The sequence below is a fragment of the Vidua chalybeata genome, chromosome 4 (assembly GCF_026979565.1).
Source record: "Vidua chalybeata isolate OUT-0048 chromosome 4, bVidCha1 merged haplotype, whole genome shotgun sequence".
Lineage (NCBI taxonomy): Eukaryota > Metazoa > Chordata > Aves > Passeriformes > Viduidae > Vidua > Vidua chalybeata.
The window spans coordinates 472,250-485,954 of NC_071533.1; the positions used below are offsets into that span (position 1 = coordinate 472,250).

A 13,705-nucleotide genomic window follows, 5' to 3' on the forward strand; every position below is an offset into this window, starting at 1 on the left:
TTCGCACCTCGGCCCGCCCTCAGCGTCCCTCACGCCGCCCGGCTGAAAGGCCGGAGTCGGCCGAGACCTGGCGGAGCTCACTGGGGCGCTTTAATACTTGCGTGCCCCATGCCCCAAGCCGCCTTGTGTCCACGTCGTACCTCGGAGGTTCTTACAAGTCAGTAATTCCAATTGACACCGCTCCTCCCGCTCGCCCCCCGCCCCAGCCCTCAGGCGCCCTCGCGCGCCCCCCGCCATTTCCCGCCCTCGGGGCCCGCGCGCGCCACCCGCCATTTCCCGCCCTCAGGCGCCGCGGGCCGGGGCTCCCCCTCAGCCGCTCCCCCTCAGCCGCTCCCGGCCCGGCCGGCCCGGCTCTCCTCTCCTCCCCTCACGTGCAAAGCAGGCGGATCGCTGAGAGGAGCTGTGCGAAGGAGACCGATTAAAGACCGGAGGCAGCAGCGGCGGCCGGAGATGGAGGTGCGGGAGCCGGTCCCTGAGCCCGTGCTGTGGGCTGTAGCCGAGCTGTTCCTGCGCAGGCTGTAGCTGGTGAGGAGCTGCGCAGCCCCGGCCAGTGCTGGTTCAGGTTGTTTTCCAAGAGTGCTGTCCCTGGGACTTACCGGGTTTGGTGGGCAGGCTGCCACTAGGTCTTGGAGATCCCAATTGTAGATCGCAGGCAGTATCACCAAACTGCTTTCAAGTCCCAGCTAGATATTTTAAATCACATTTCCTAGACTGTTATACCATGGTGCAATTAGTAATAACAGTAACCTGAATCTTAGTACCCGTAACCTCACCCATATAACCTGGAAGTGTGAGCAATCTCTAATTAAAGTCTGCTAAGTGGCAGCTGATTGCAAAAGAATTGATAACCCACAAAAATCCAAAAAGTCTCCATGCAGCAAAAGGGCTCATAGCTTTAGCAGAGAAAGTTTGGGGAATGTAGAAGGGTTTTTGCACCAGTGCTAAACCTGGTACATTTTGTACTCTGTATTTTGCAGCGCATTGCACATTGAAGAAGAGCAAAATTATTACCAGTTTCCAAAACTTCCATCTTGGAAATGAGTGGTGGAAAAGCTAAACAGGATTACGTAGGCCAAAATAAACCTGAGAGAAATGTGTTATGTGAAGATTAGAAAAATTAGGCCCAGTTTTGAAGGAAAGCTTTACCAAACCCTCAATGGATGCTTTTCATGGCAATTACCAGCACAGTTTTTGTGAGCATCTTGAAGATCAGCTTCCCTCAAAAGGCCCATCCCATTTCTTTGGCGATAAAGCTGATGGGATTAAGAATAAACCCATTACTGTGAATAATGCATCATATGATGGGTTATACTGGCTGAGTCTGAGTACCCTCTCTGTCAGAGGTAAATTTAGCGCAGGGAACGCTGCCTACCCACTCTGCAGAACCCAGCTCAGTCACACTGAGCTTAACGTGTTACAGCAGAAGACATCAGGCGCGGCTTTTCCAGCAAAGCACCGTACAGGAGGCTGCAGGCCATGAATGTTTCACACAAGCCCAGTTAATTGCAGCACTGAGAATCAGCTGGTTGTTGGTACGAGGTACCACAGTCAGACTCGGCCTGCGCTGCCCTGGCTGTTGAGACGTGCAAGGAAACACTCCATTAGTCAGCTCCCAGGAGGCCTCTGCCTTATCCCTGTGTTCAACAATTTCTAGCAGCCTCTTTCTAAGTGCAGCTTTCTCCCAGCCTTCAGAGCAGTCCAAATTTGCAAGCAAAGCAGGAGTTTAGGGGTTAACAGTAACTGGAGGAAAAGGTTCACCCATTGTAGTTGTTAAACGTGGATTTGTTTCACTTTAATCACCCATTAGTGTTGAAACATTACTTGTGTGCCTCTATATAATTTATAATCTATAGCTCTGTACTTAATGCCTATATTTAGAAGTGTATAAAGTATATGCATTTATAATTCATACTATATAATGATATAATCAAGTTTTAGCTTCTGAAATGAACAGTTGCTTTGCATTTTTACCGGGTACCTACCTGAAATTTGGGGATGCTTTAGAGTAGCCTGATCCACTGTGACTCAGCTTATTTATGGAATGAGTAGAAGGCAGCCCGTGCCCCCTGTGATGTGGAGTGCAAGGAAGGATCTAGCACACCTCAAAGTGATTTTGTTTAATTCATGCAAGTCCATGGGTCTCAGGAATTGGTTTAAGGCTTTCTTCATCCAATTTTGTGTAGCTTCTTCCCCCTGCATTGTGTTACTGTGCTCAAGGGGCCACAGCTCAGGGAAAAGTGGTTCTGTTCTGCTCCTGGCATTTCAGGCTTAAGGCCAAATGGAGCTGCACAGGTGTAAATAAAGAGCAGATTTGGTTCCCAATGTCCCTCGTGCAGGACTTGAAGCCTAACTCGTAAGAGAAAGGAAAAAGTGGACTGAGTTCCTGCCTTATTTAATTCCCCTAATAACTGCTCCATTCTTTAATTACATTTACATAATTGCAGAACCCAGGAAAAGACTTACATTTAGGGCCTGTGAGTGGAGTTTTTGCTTTTAAATTTGGATCGCTGGCTCGTTAAAGACATCCTGCAGTTGTATGGCCAGGAACTGACTTGGTGTCCGTGTGTTTGACATTATAATTACTCCTGTCACTGAGTTTCCAGCTTCTCCTTTGAGCAGGGCCCTTGAGAACGGTCCCTGCTCAGAGACCTTCCTGCCAGGCAGGGCTGTAGCTCAGCAGGTCCGCAGCACTGCCGGTGCAGGAACCAGCAGTGGAGGGCTGCTGACACAGGTACTGCAAGCCACTGACTGCCCTTCAGCAGCACAAGCACACCAAGGTGTAAGTGTGTGCTGACCACACCTGATGATCCTTGCTCGTGGATGGGCAGAGTAGCAAATGTCCGTTTATTTTTATCAGATGGAAAAAGGATCTCGGGAGAAACAGGCTTTTTCAGCTTTTGCCTCCCAACTACGTTTGACTTTTCAGTTTCAGAGAACTGATCCTGTTTTTACTGAGGAAAGGAAGCTTAAGAGCAATCATTCTACGCCTCCGTGCAACTTATCCTTGTGCCAGGTTTTGGTTCCACTAAAGAAGGAAAATATCCTTGTATTTTAGAATTTGCTCATTAACCAGAATTATGAGATAGCAGACTCTGAACTTGAGCTGTAGAGGAAGCAGAAATGGCTTTGACAACACCCACTGCAGCAATTTTGCTCTGTGGGTATTAATTAGACAAGGTGAAAAAAAAATGCTGAAAAGTTCAGGGCTGAACTTCTCTTGCCCAAAGAAGGAATTTAACTGTGAGTGCAATTCCTCACATTTCCAAAACTGGCTCCTGGTCGGTACAGGAGTGGAAAAACACCATCCCTGTGTTCTCTAGCCAAAAGGATGTGGTCTGATTTTCGCAATGTAAACTCCCCCAGTCCCTATGGAGCAGGTTCCTGGACTGCCTGGCACGAGAGCAGTGAACTGGTTGTCATGCAAGGCATCTTCATTGTCATGTAAACTGCTCATATTTCATTTAGGCGTGCCCTGTGAGCAAATGCATGAGTGCATTAATTCCTCTGCAGTCTCCTGATGCACACAGCAGCTCTGTGATTTGATTTGAATTGATTTTGCTGCTAACTCTGGTGACCTGCAATAAGAAATTGTTGCATTCGCCACGAAGTGATTTATGATGGCAGAACTCTCTATTATATAAATACTTTCAAATGCATTAGTCAGAAATCCACTATCTTACTTCATTAAACCAACAAATACAATCAATTCTTATCTGATGTACCATTTTTATGCATGGAAAAATGATTTTACCTTTATGCCAAATGGTGTTGAAATGTAGATCACACAATAAGAAATGTCTCTGCCTCGGTGTGTAAGTGCCACTAATCAAGATCAGAGCCCGCAGTTCAGGACTGAAGCTCTGATCACTCCCTGGCTGGCACATTACAGGAATGAAATGCATGTGCATGTTTTGATACACAGTGCTGAGCATTAGCACCCTGCCTTTTTGGAGCTAAACACTCACCTCGTTTTAATCACAATGGGAAATGAAAGGCATGGCTGGAATACCAGCAGGGAACAAATGACATTAGGAGACAAAAGTGTTTACCAGCAATACATTGGTTACTGCCTCTCCTTTCAAGCATCCCCCTGCACTTTAATAGCTGTTCTGTGCATGCTGATGTGTGGCTCTTAAAAATATCTTACACAGGAATCACTTCAGTCTGACCTGAAATGCAGAGCCAGGACTTGCTTGCTGTATGTGTGTAAGCAGAATAACACATTTTCAGAAGTAATGCATCTTCTAATTTAAAAGGATGGATGTACTGCTTAATCTATGGCTCCTTCTTACAACACAGAGTCCATAAAAAGAGGTCTCACCCAACTGCTCTGCAGTCCATCAGTAATTCTGCCAGAACCACTAAACAATACATTGCCCATAGGGTCCCTCTGTCCCAGTTATTTGCATCGTAATTCTGAAGTAAAACTAGCTGGGGCAAGGCATTGGGTCATTTTTCCCCCACTGACCCTAGCCCCTTGTGCTTAGAGTGTGGGGAACAGGGAAGGTTTCAAAAACCTAAAGCAGAAAATGAAAATAATTGAACACTCTCTGTGCATGAGTGATTTAGTTCCTGAGCTATGGCAGAGCTGAGTGGCAGAGGCAGAGTTCTGTGACGTGTCCCCTTCCTTTGGCAGATGTGCTTTGCCAAGAGCTGGCTGAAGCCACCTCAGCCCTCTGGAGACGACCTCCAGGCTCAGCCAAGGGAAGGTGGCACTTTCCTGAGGAGGAAAGAGGGTCTGCCAAGAGGAATGATTAACAGCAAACCCAAGTCATGCTCGAGGTCCTGCTGATGCACAGCCCTCCCCTCTCTCCCGTACTGAGGGAGCAAAGGGCCCTGCCCGTGGCTGCTGCTGCTGCTGCGAGGGCTCTGCATTTCTGTAACAGCAGCTGCACCTCTGCCAGGACACACTGCAGCTGCCTAAAGGAACAGCTCGCACACCAGTGCATTGCCAGCACTCCTGTTCTTTGTGGGCACAGGTCAGACACCAGTGGGGGACTGCTATCAGCACACTCAGCATTACGTCATTCACTAGACAAGTTCCTTTTGAGCTTTTAGGACCCAACACTTGCAGTTCCACAGTAGGCTTTTTTCTGTAAGGAATGGCAGGACCCCATACAGACACCTGGAATGTCATGAGACACACACAGAGGAGTGAATCTGTCTCTTTTTGAGCCCCTCAAGCTAGAGCAGTAACTCTGCTAGCTGTCAGGAAATCACAGCCCCCTCTCTCTCTCTGAAGCAAAACATCTGATCTTGAACATAAAGTCTGTGCCCTACACCATTAATAGAAAAAAAAAAAAAAATCCTGGAAACAATTGATAGCTGGAAAGGAGCAGAACCACAACCCTTTGTAGCATCTAAGAATAGTTTCTGTTCTCTCTATGATGCAAGAACAAGAGGGAAAGGATAAAAACCACTGGTATCCAAGGATTTTTCTTGTCAGAAAGGGTGCATTATTGTCCTTACTAAAGGAATTCAAAGTGGATTTGACATCTAGACAGTTCAGTAATATCTATACCTGTCATACCTATGGACTTTTTCCAGCTAATACATTTTTAATCGAATGTTGTTAAAATGTTGGTATGCCTTCCAGGACTTCCTAAACACTCAACTGCTGTTTCTGGAATCAGAGATCCTTTTATATGTGATACAAGAGGTTGGATTTCCTCTAGTTCTAAGAAAACTGCACAGTTATACTGCATTATACTATGAAACCATCTTCACAAAGATGGAATTAGCAAAGATATCAGATGAATACATAGACAAAGCCTGACTTCCAGAACCAAAGTCCATTTAAGAAGATATTTCTCCTAGGCAAGATTTCTCAGCCTGATGCACTGTCACAGCATTGTCCTGTAAGATTTTTATGTTAACTTGATGCACAGTTGAGTGCATAATTCATAGTCAGAACTGTTTGTTTCATATTTTCTTACCTGCTCCTTTTCCCCTCTGTCCCCTGTTACACCGTGGCACTGCAGATTCTGCATGTGCAATGTCACACAGGGTGTGCTGGGCTGGGACAGAGACCAGTGACACCCTCCTGATTACAAGGTACCTGAGGAGTGGGCCAGGTGTGAGTGCAGCTTTTTAAGGGCTGACATTTGGAGAAAGGTCAAAACAGAAACTTAATTCTGATTTGGCATCTCCACTTATGCAACTGAGTCCTCTTGCTGAATGGTAAGAATGAAAAGCAGAGACATAAACGGCCCCCAAGGCTCTTTAGGCTGAGGCTGACCAGCTGCTGCAAACACAGCTGCTCACAGGCCGAGGGTAATGAAGAAAAGGAGTTGTGTAAGTGCCACAAAAAAGCCTTGCTGCTTGTTCACCTGGCTTTACTTCTCACTGGTGGAAATCTGTGCTTGGGAGTAACAAGCAGTGCCTGAGACCTGGCTGTGCAATGGCACTGGTGGAGGAGAATTACCTCAGTAATAAATTCGTAAACCCCATCTGGACAGAGTGCTTTTCTGGCTGTGCACGTGCTCCAGAGGGGAACTTGGAATAAATAAATGTTTGGAAGATCTTCTTGATTATGAAAAAAATGAGAGTTTTCACTAAGATGAAGGGTTATTTCCTGCCCATCTCCCCACTGAGAGCCCAGTTGTAGGTGGGGATGTCTGCCCCTGCCTAATCTTTCCAGAGTGGGAAAGCCACTCAGCTTGTATACTTAAAACACCATAGCAAAATATTGCAAAAAAATACGAGGTATGAAATAAGTTTGATGTGAGTTGCAAAACACCAAGTATTCATTCTGTGACCGGGTGAGAAGCTTTCATTAGCAGGTGTAGTGCTCTTACAGAGAAAAATGGCATTTTGAAATTACAGCCCACATGCTTTCTTCAAAGCAAACAGCCAAGGGCACAAATAAAACTCCTCAGTGAATAATGAACTCCTGTTAGTGCAGTGTGCCTTGTGTTTAGAGGTTTGGCTAAAAGGGTGAAAACAATCACCTCCTTTGGTGGAGCTGTCTTAGCACAGTGCCAGGAAAGTCAGACAGAAGAAACTTCTTGGTGGCCTAATAGCAGGCAAGCCTTGCTTAAATGATATTTTTGCCGTGTGAAATGTGTGGTTTTAGCCATTGCCTGTAGATATTCCTCTCAAAGGTGTTTTCTCTAGAAAGGATTTTGCCCTCAGAATGATGTGAGACCATTTACCCATGAGTTTCAGGCCTATCACATGAAATTAAGCACCAGAATGCTCGGTAATTAGAGACTCACCCTGGAAAATGGATAATGACAGAGTCCTTGAAATCAATGAAGGTTAAAGCAGCCTGTTTGTAACAACACCTCTATAAACCCAAGATAAGATGTTGATTAGGATATTTTATCAGCCACATAACAATTATGCTTAATGCTGTAAGGAGAGTTTATTTTGAGCACTGCATGACCTCACAGATTGATACAGCAAATAAACCCCCTACTTTGCAAAGACACAAATATTGTGCTTTGTTCAAACTTGTCCCATGTCCATACACTCCTCACTTCATTTAGGGAATCATTTAGGGACATAGAGTACACGTGAGGGGTTCCTGAAAAGAAATGTCTGCAGAAAATCAATAAGCCCAATGTTATTTTTTCCCAGTAGGATTGTGTAAATGAGCCATATGTCAGCCAAAGCTCAGGCAAAAGTTCCCAATAAAATAGCTACAAGTTGTACTTAGGTCAGTTTGGGACTTAGTGATGGTTAAAACAAGTAGGTGTGCTCTCCTCTTGCCCTGCCTGCCTGAGAGGCTGCCTGGCAGGTGGCTGATGTGCTACCCTGGACACATTCCAGGCCAGGCAGGGTTCTGAGCACCCTGATCCAGCTGAAGATGTCCCTGCTCAGTGCAGGGAGCTGCTCTAGGTGCTCTTTAGTGGTCCCTTCCAACCCAGACCATTCTGTGATTCTGTGACCTTCCCAAGGGACTTACATGGGTAAACAGAAACTATTGCTTGACCTTTTTCTCATGAATTCCCATTATTAATTAATTAAAGCTTTTGGGAATATCTTGGTTTAAGTTATGCTTTTAACAGAAGTTTTATAAATATTTTATGATTTTGCTTTCATACCAGAATTTTAATATCACAGGCAATAAGGTTCTCCAAAATTATCTGTACAACCTCATAGTTACCCCTGAGCAAGAATTCTCACTCAGGCAGTGCCTAATGCAAGGTAAGCCCACACTCTTAATTTCTCTGTTTGTTTTCCTGCAGTTAAACCTTGAATGTGCCCTTAAAATGTTAGGAAAGATCAGACTTCCTGGGAAGTTGATGCACGCTGTTCATAATGAGTTAAAGATTTCAGGGGAGGTGGAGTTGTTTTAGTACTCCTCAGGACTTACAGGCATTTGGGTATTTGCAACAAGATGTGTTTTGTTTTCCTGGTCAAGAGCTGAAAAATAAGATTATGAAGGAGGAGAAAAGAATATCTGACCTTCTCTAAACACTGCAATTTTTGTCACCTGAAATCATATCTACCTTCCATTACATCCACACAGCACTGTCAGCATGTACATGACTGGAAAGATGAGCTCTAAATCCTTCTGAAAAGTTAAAGTCCACAGGTTTGCAATAGATCTTCCTTTGCGCTCTTTTGTCTTTAAATTTGCTCTCACAAAGGATCCATGAACTATAGAATTGGATTTATTATTTCTCACTCCTGGCTGCATTCAGCTTTTGGAGTCCAGGCCCTGATCTAATTTTAGTGGTTGTGAATCGTTTCTTTGACTGGAAAGAAAATCACCAGAGAATTTTATTGTATTGCCCAATCTCCTGATGAACAAAGACAGTGCTGCTCTAGAAAGTTCCAGATTTCAAAGGACAAGGTTTTAATAGTCCTTATTTGCCAGCCAGAGACTTCTTTCTGGCAGTGTCAAAAACCTTAAATGCTGCAGATCTCTAAACTATGGAACCTGTTAGCTGAGAACTTGCTGTACAATAACTGTGATGAAAAGTGCTAGGTGATAACACTTTGAAGCTCAGCCTAACTCTGTTTTTATGCCTTGTTTATGATTTTTAAGGCAAGGCTCATCTGGGATTCTAAAGTGAATGAAACTCAACACTTGCAGCTAGACAAGAGAGTGTCTACACTGTGGCTTGTTGCTATGCCAGAGCCTAAATAGCCAAGGATTTCTTTCTCAAACATCCATGTGGAAGGTTATGTTGTTTAAATAACAGCTTTAGACCAGACAGATAAAATAAGACACATCTGTTATTTTTTCCTCTTAGCTTGGTATCTGGGTAATAATAAGATTCATTCCTTCAACTGAGTCAAAGCAGCAGGCTTGTTTCTTGTGATTTTTCTGCTTTTGCTGGAAGGTAAGTTAGCAGCATCAATTGTATTAGTGTTTCTGTCAACACCCACATTAAATATGTTTCTGTATAGGAGACATCACAATTCAGCCTACTCTGGACATCTAAATTTATCAATCTTTCATCACATCTATATTGAAATCCAGCTACCACCTGGATTCCTGTAGGGTTTACTTAGTGAAATGCTCTGAATATTTCTGTTCCAAATATCAAATTAAAAATTAACTGAAGTTTATATTTAGGCAGGACAGCCAGTAAACCACAGACACTTTCACTTCTATCTGTCTGCTTTTTTTGTAGTGTCAGAGCAAATTCCCATAATCCCAATCAGAATTTGGTGCATGCTGCTGTGCTTTTTTGGTATTCCTTTAAGCTGCATTTATTTTCCCTCATTTTACAAGTTTAGAATGCCTTAGTGGCACTGCCACTAAGCCCTTTGCACTCTTTTCCATGTCCTGTGAAATTTAGAAATGGATATGTGAATTTCAGCAGGGTTTTCTGGGATTTTCCTGTTGTATTGACTGGAGAGCTTAGGACAACAATTTCAGCTGACGGCTCAATTCCCTGATGTCCATGCAGTCTCTGCTCTGCCTTACAGCCTTATTTAGGGAAAAATACACTGGGTTTATGAGCTTCTAGGTGAGACTGAACGGAATACCCACAGAAATGCAGATTTTTTTCTCTCCAAGTTATTCACATGGTTCAGAGTTCTTGATTCTAATTTTACTCAGAAGGTCTCACAGGTTGCATTTTTCTCATCTTCCATTATTACAACTAGAACACAAACATCACAGCTCTTATTTCAAGGGGCATTTTCATATGGGCAGGGCACTTTCTTCTGGCAAACAGTCCCAATTTGTACTGAAACAACCCTATCTCATCACTGACAAATACTCTGTGCCTTCCTTTGGAGTACAGCCTTGTTTATGGATCTACAGGCAACAGGAACCTTTATAACAAAATTGCATTAACCCCTGCAAAATGTGCTCATTTGGCACTGAGATCAATAGCTTCAGTCAAGTGCCCCTTGGCAAAAATAATCAGAGACGTGAACCAGTGAGGGAGTTCATCATTCTCCAAGTGAGAAAATAAAAGAGATATATATCTAACTTGGAGTCTTAAAAGTGTATTTGCATTTCAGTTTTGTGAGCTCCAGATTTTAGCCATAGTTCTTGTTTTGGCTTTGCATCCTTTTTTGAAGAACACTGTGGGATCAGATTTCTTCCTTTCCTACAGGTACCCAGTTATGTTCAGACCCTGCTGTGTGGACTTTAGGGAGCAAATATGTACCACACACCCCCTACAGCCTTCTGGGGTCTGTCCTTGCATTTCACCAGAGGCTGTCACTGCTTTTGATCTATTTCATGGCAGCTGCCATTTACTCTTCTACTGGAACCACATTCTCTCACTCATCTGATACAGCCACAATTGTTAACCACAATTATGTACAGACTCCAAAACCAGCTCCAAAGGGAAATATGGCTGCATATAGTTCTGTTTGCTGATTCCTTCCAGTTTTTGTAAGACAAGACACTCTGATTCAGGCCAGGGAAAGCCATGACAGGCTGGAAATGAAGGTGGAAATTCTCTAAGCCTATTAAAGTCCTAGCTGAATGCAAAATTTAGCACATGCTTAGCTGTAAACATTTAAGTAGACTTGTTTTGCTGAACTGAGGTCTAAAGCCCCCTACTTATAATGGACAACATAATTTAACTTTAAACTCAGGATCACTGTGAATGAGCTAATGCAGAAATCAATGGTAAAACCTAATGGAAAGTGAGAAGATTTGAAGTTTCACTTTTTCTTTCCTTTGAAAAGAACTATGCCATTTCAGTTCTGTTTTTCCCTCAGTCCTCCCCACCTACCGTGGCATACCTATAAATGCACATTTAAGAATGCTAATTAAAAACATATTCAAAGCAAGAGCAGCAGAAGGGTGGACACAGAACAAGGGTTCAAGCACCAAAGAGCAAATTAATACCCATAAAGAAGAAACAAAGACAGGAGAGAGAAAATGAAAAGGAGAGAAGAGAGTTTGCTCTGTGCCAGTAAATAAGCTGAAAATTACATTCCCAGATGGATACCAATAGCCTTTTCTGTCAGCAGAACACCAGGATTACTGCGACATGATTGAACATTACATATATTTCTGGAAGTTTACAGGACTTTATGTAAGCATCCAGCAAAATAATTAAGGAGCCACTCCGAGCCTCCCCCATAAAAGTGCTGTGGTGTCTGGATTTGCAGAATAATAGGGTATTAAAGCATCCATGGAAATACCCATTTACCTGCTAAATGGATGTGTGCAGCCCTAAGTGTGGATACAAATTCTCCAGGAGCAGCTTTGCAGCTGTCATTTCGGGTGATGTTTGATAACAACACACTGTGGCTGGGCAGAAGCACAATTGCCTTGATAAGGCTGAACAGATGTGGGACACTGACTACAATTTTCCTTTTGTCAAGGTCAAGGACCAAAACTTCTGGTGTAAAAAAGTTATTGCAGGTAGCCAAAATATCTCAGTCGTCGTAAACAACACAGCCACTGCTCAGAAATTCTGAGGAAAACAAGTATTCTTTCAATTATCTTTGAACACTCGCTCTGAAGTTTTGTTCATGCACACAGGTATTTGTATTCAGGTATGTTGATTTGCTACCGTGGGATGAGACTGCTGGATCATGTGGTTATCAGCATTTGGATAATGGTGGGAAGAAAGCACAACCCCATCTGATCCTGTTTGATGTCAATCCTTTTTTGAACAAGCCTGTCCAAAAGCAGGACGTGCTATATCTTAGCCACCCGTGTAATCCAAGGGATTTCATCTCAGTCTTTGTTTCACATGAGATGTGGAGGTGGGAAGTGGCATTTTGTTACGAGTGCCTGGCAAAACACCTACAAGCAAAGGATAATAAACAGTGTAGGAAGAGAGACTCTTTGTTCTTGCTCACCACAGCCAGTAAGGGGCGCCTTATAAGCATTATTGGTACCTGAAATGCCTTTGCAGTCTCCAAAACCATTTCATAGTGACCATCAAAAATTTATGAGCTAGAACAAGAGGAAACGGAAGGTTAAAAATGAGTAGATGACCTGTAACAGATAATGAATATGACCAAGGTAATTTTTATGCACTTTTTGGGACCTGTTCAGAGGAGGCTAATTATGAGAAGCACTGCCACCAGAAAACACATGAGCAGAAGAACAGGATGCTGTAACAGGTTTAAAATGTGTCCAAGAAAACACTGAAGGTTTGGATTAGCATTTGCCTAATTGCTGGAGCTGTGAGCTGTCAGGAGCCCCTCCCACCTAGCTCTCTGTGCCTCAAGTTGTTTAAAATACTGGTCCAGCCAAAATAACAGCATTGGCTGAGTTGAAGCTGTGTCCTCAGCTGGAATTAAAGCTGGAGCTCCTCCTACACTATAGGAATTTTACTTTAGTCCCTGCTTCTCTGGGGAAAATGGATGAGTAAATTGCCTTTAGGGCAACGACACCTCCTACAGGCTGAGCAGATCAACAGACCTGCATCCTATTGCAGCTAACTGACCCAGGAACAAGCTTCCTAAGGAATGCCAAGCCAAACCAGAGAGACCCTGCCAATGAAAGTACAGCCCTCCTTACTGACACTGGGCATGTCCCCACTGCTGTGACGTGATCTAGCTCATTTCACAGGAGCTGACACTGCCTGCAGCAAGGGATGGCGTTGAGTCCCACAAGTATGGATGCTGTGGAAGCCTTTCCCAAGTGCTGAGTGTTCATTCCTTGAAAACCAGCTACTTGGAAAATGCTCCAAGTTGAGGAGCCAAAACCACACCTGTTTTAAAACATCAGGTTTGTCATGGTGAATGCCAAACACAAAGCTTTTCCGGTCTTTACAAGGATATTTTCCCCCTGTTATATTGTATACCGAGCCTGGCTTTGGAGAGCCTGTAGAGCACAGAAACTAGCTAAAAACCAAACCCTGCTTTACTCCATGTGTAAGCTGTGCTAGGTCACACTCTGAGAAAACACAGCACCTCTAGTATTTCCAGGCTCTTTGCAGAGATACTAAGCAACTCAGTTTCAAGTTAGATTTAATATTCTGCCTTATTGACTGGATAAAACTTTTAATTTCTTGGCTTCATTATTCATGAGCAACCATCATTTGACATGCAGAACATTTTGATGGAACATTTGGTGCTCTCAATATAGGTTGCTTCTTGATTGTATGCAAGTCCTTAGAAAATGAGAGCCATGATGCTTGCATTCACGACTCCAAATTTAATTGCTGTAACTGCTCTGCAATTGTTGCTTTAAAGGCTCTGGTTTGACTAATGCTCATAATCCCACAAGATGAACTAACACGGTTCCAATACAAAAGAACTTGGTGATGGAGGATGAGGGACAAAGAGCTCTCTCCATCAATTTCCATGTCAGGTTTCT

The 13,705-nt window shown here is 43.6% G+C and overlaps 1 protein-coding gene across 3 annotated transcripts in view; it reads left to right on the forward strand.

Moving 5' to 3' along the window:
* Positions 1 to 321: 321 nt before the first annotated feature.
* NDST4 (N-deacetylase and N-sulfotransferase 4) overlaps positions 322 to 13,705 on the forward strand; it is a 98,007-nt gene continuing 84,623 nt past the window's right edge. The window contains exon 1 of one of the 3 annotated variants that reach the window (XM_053941306.1): positions 322 to 525. The gene's annotated coding sequence lies outside the window, so the exon portion shown is untranslated. Of the gene's footprint in view, positions 526 to 8,082; positions 8,152 to 13,705 lie in introns of those variants that run through there. The other 2 variants (XM_053941308.1, XM_053941309.1) reach the window with 2 other exon arrangements.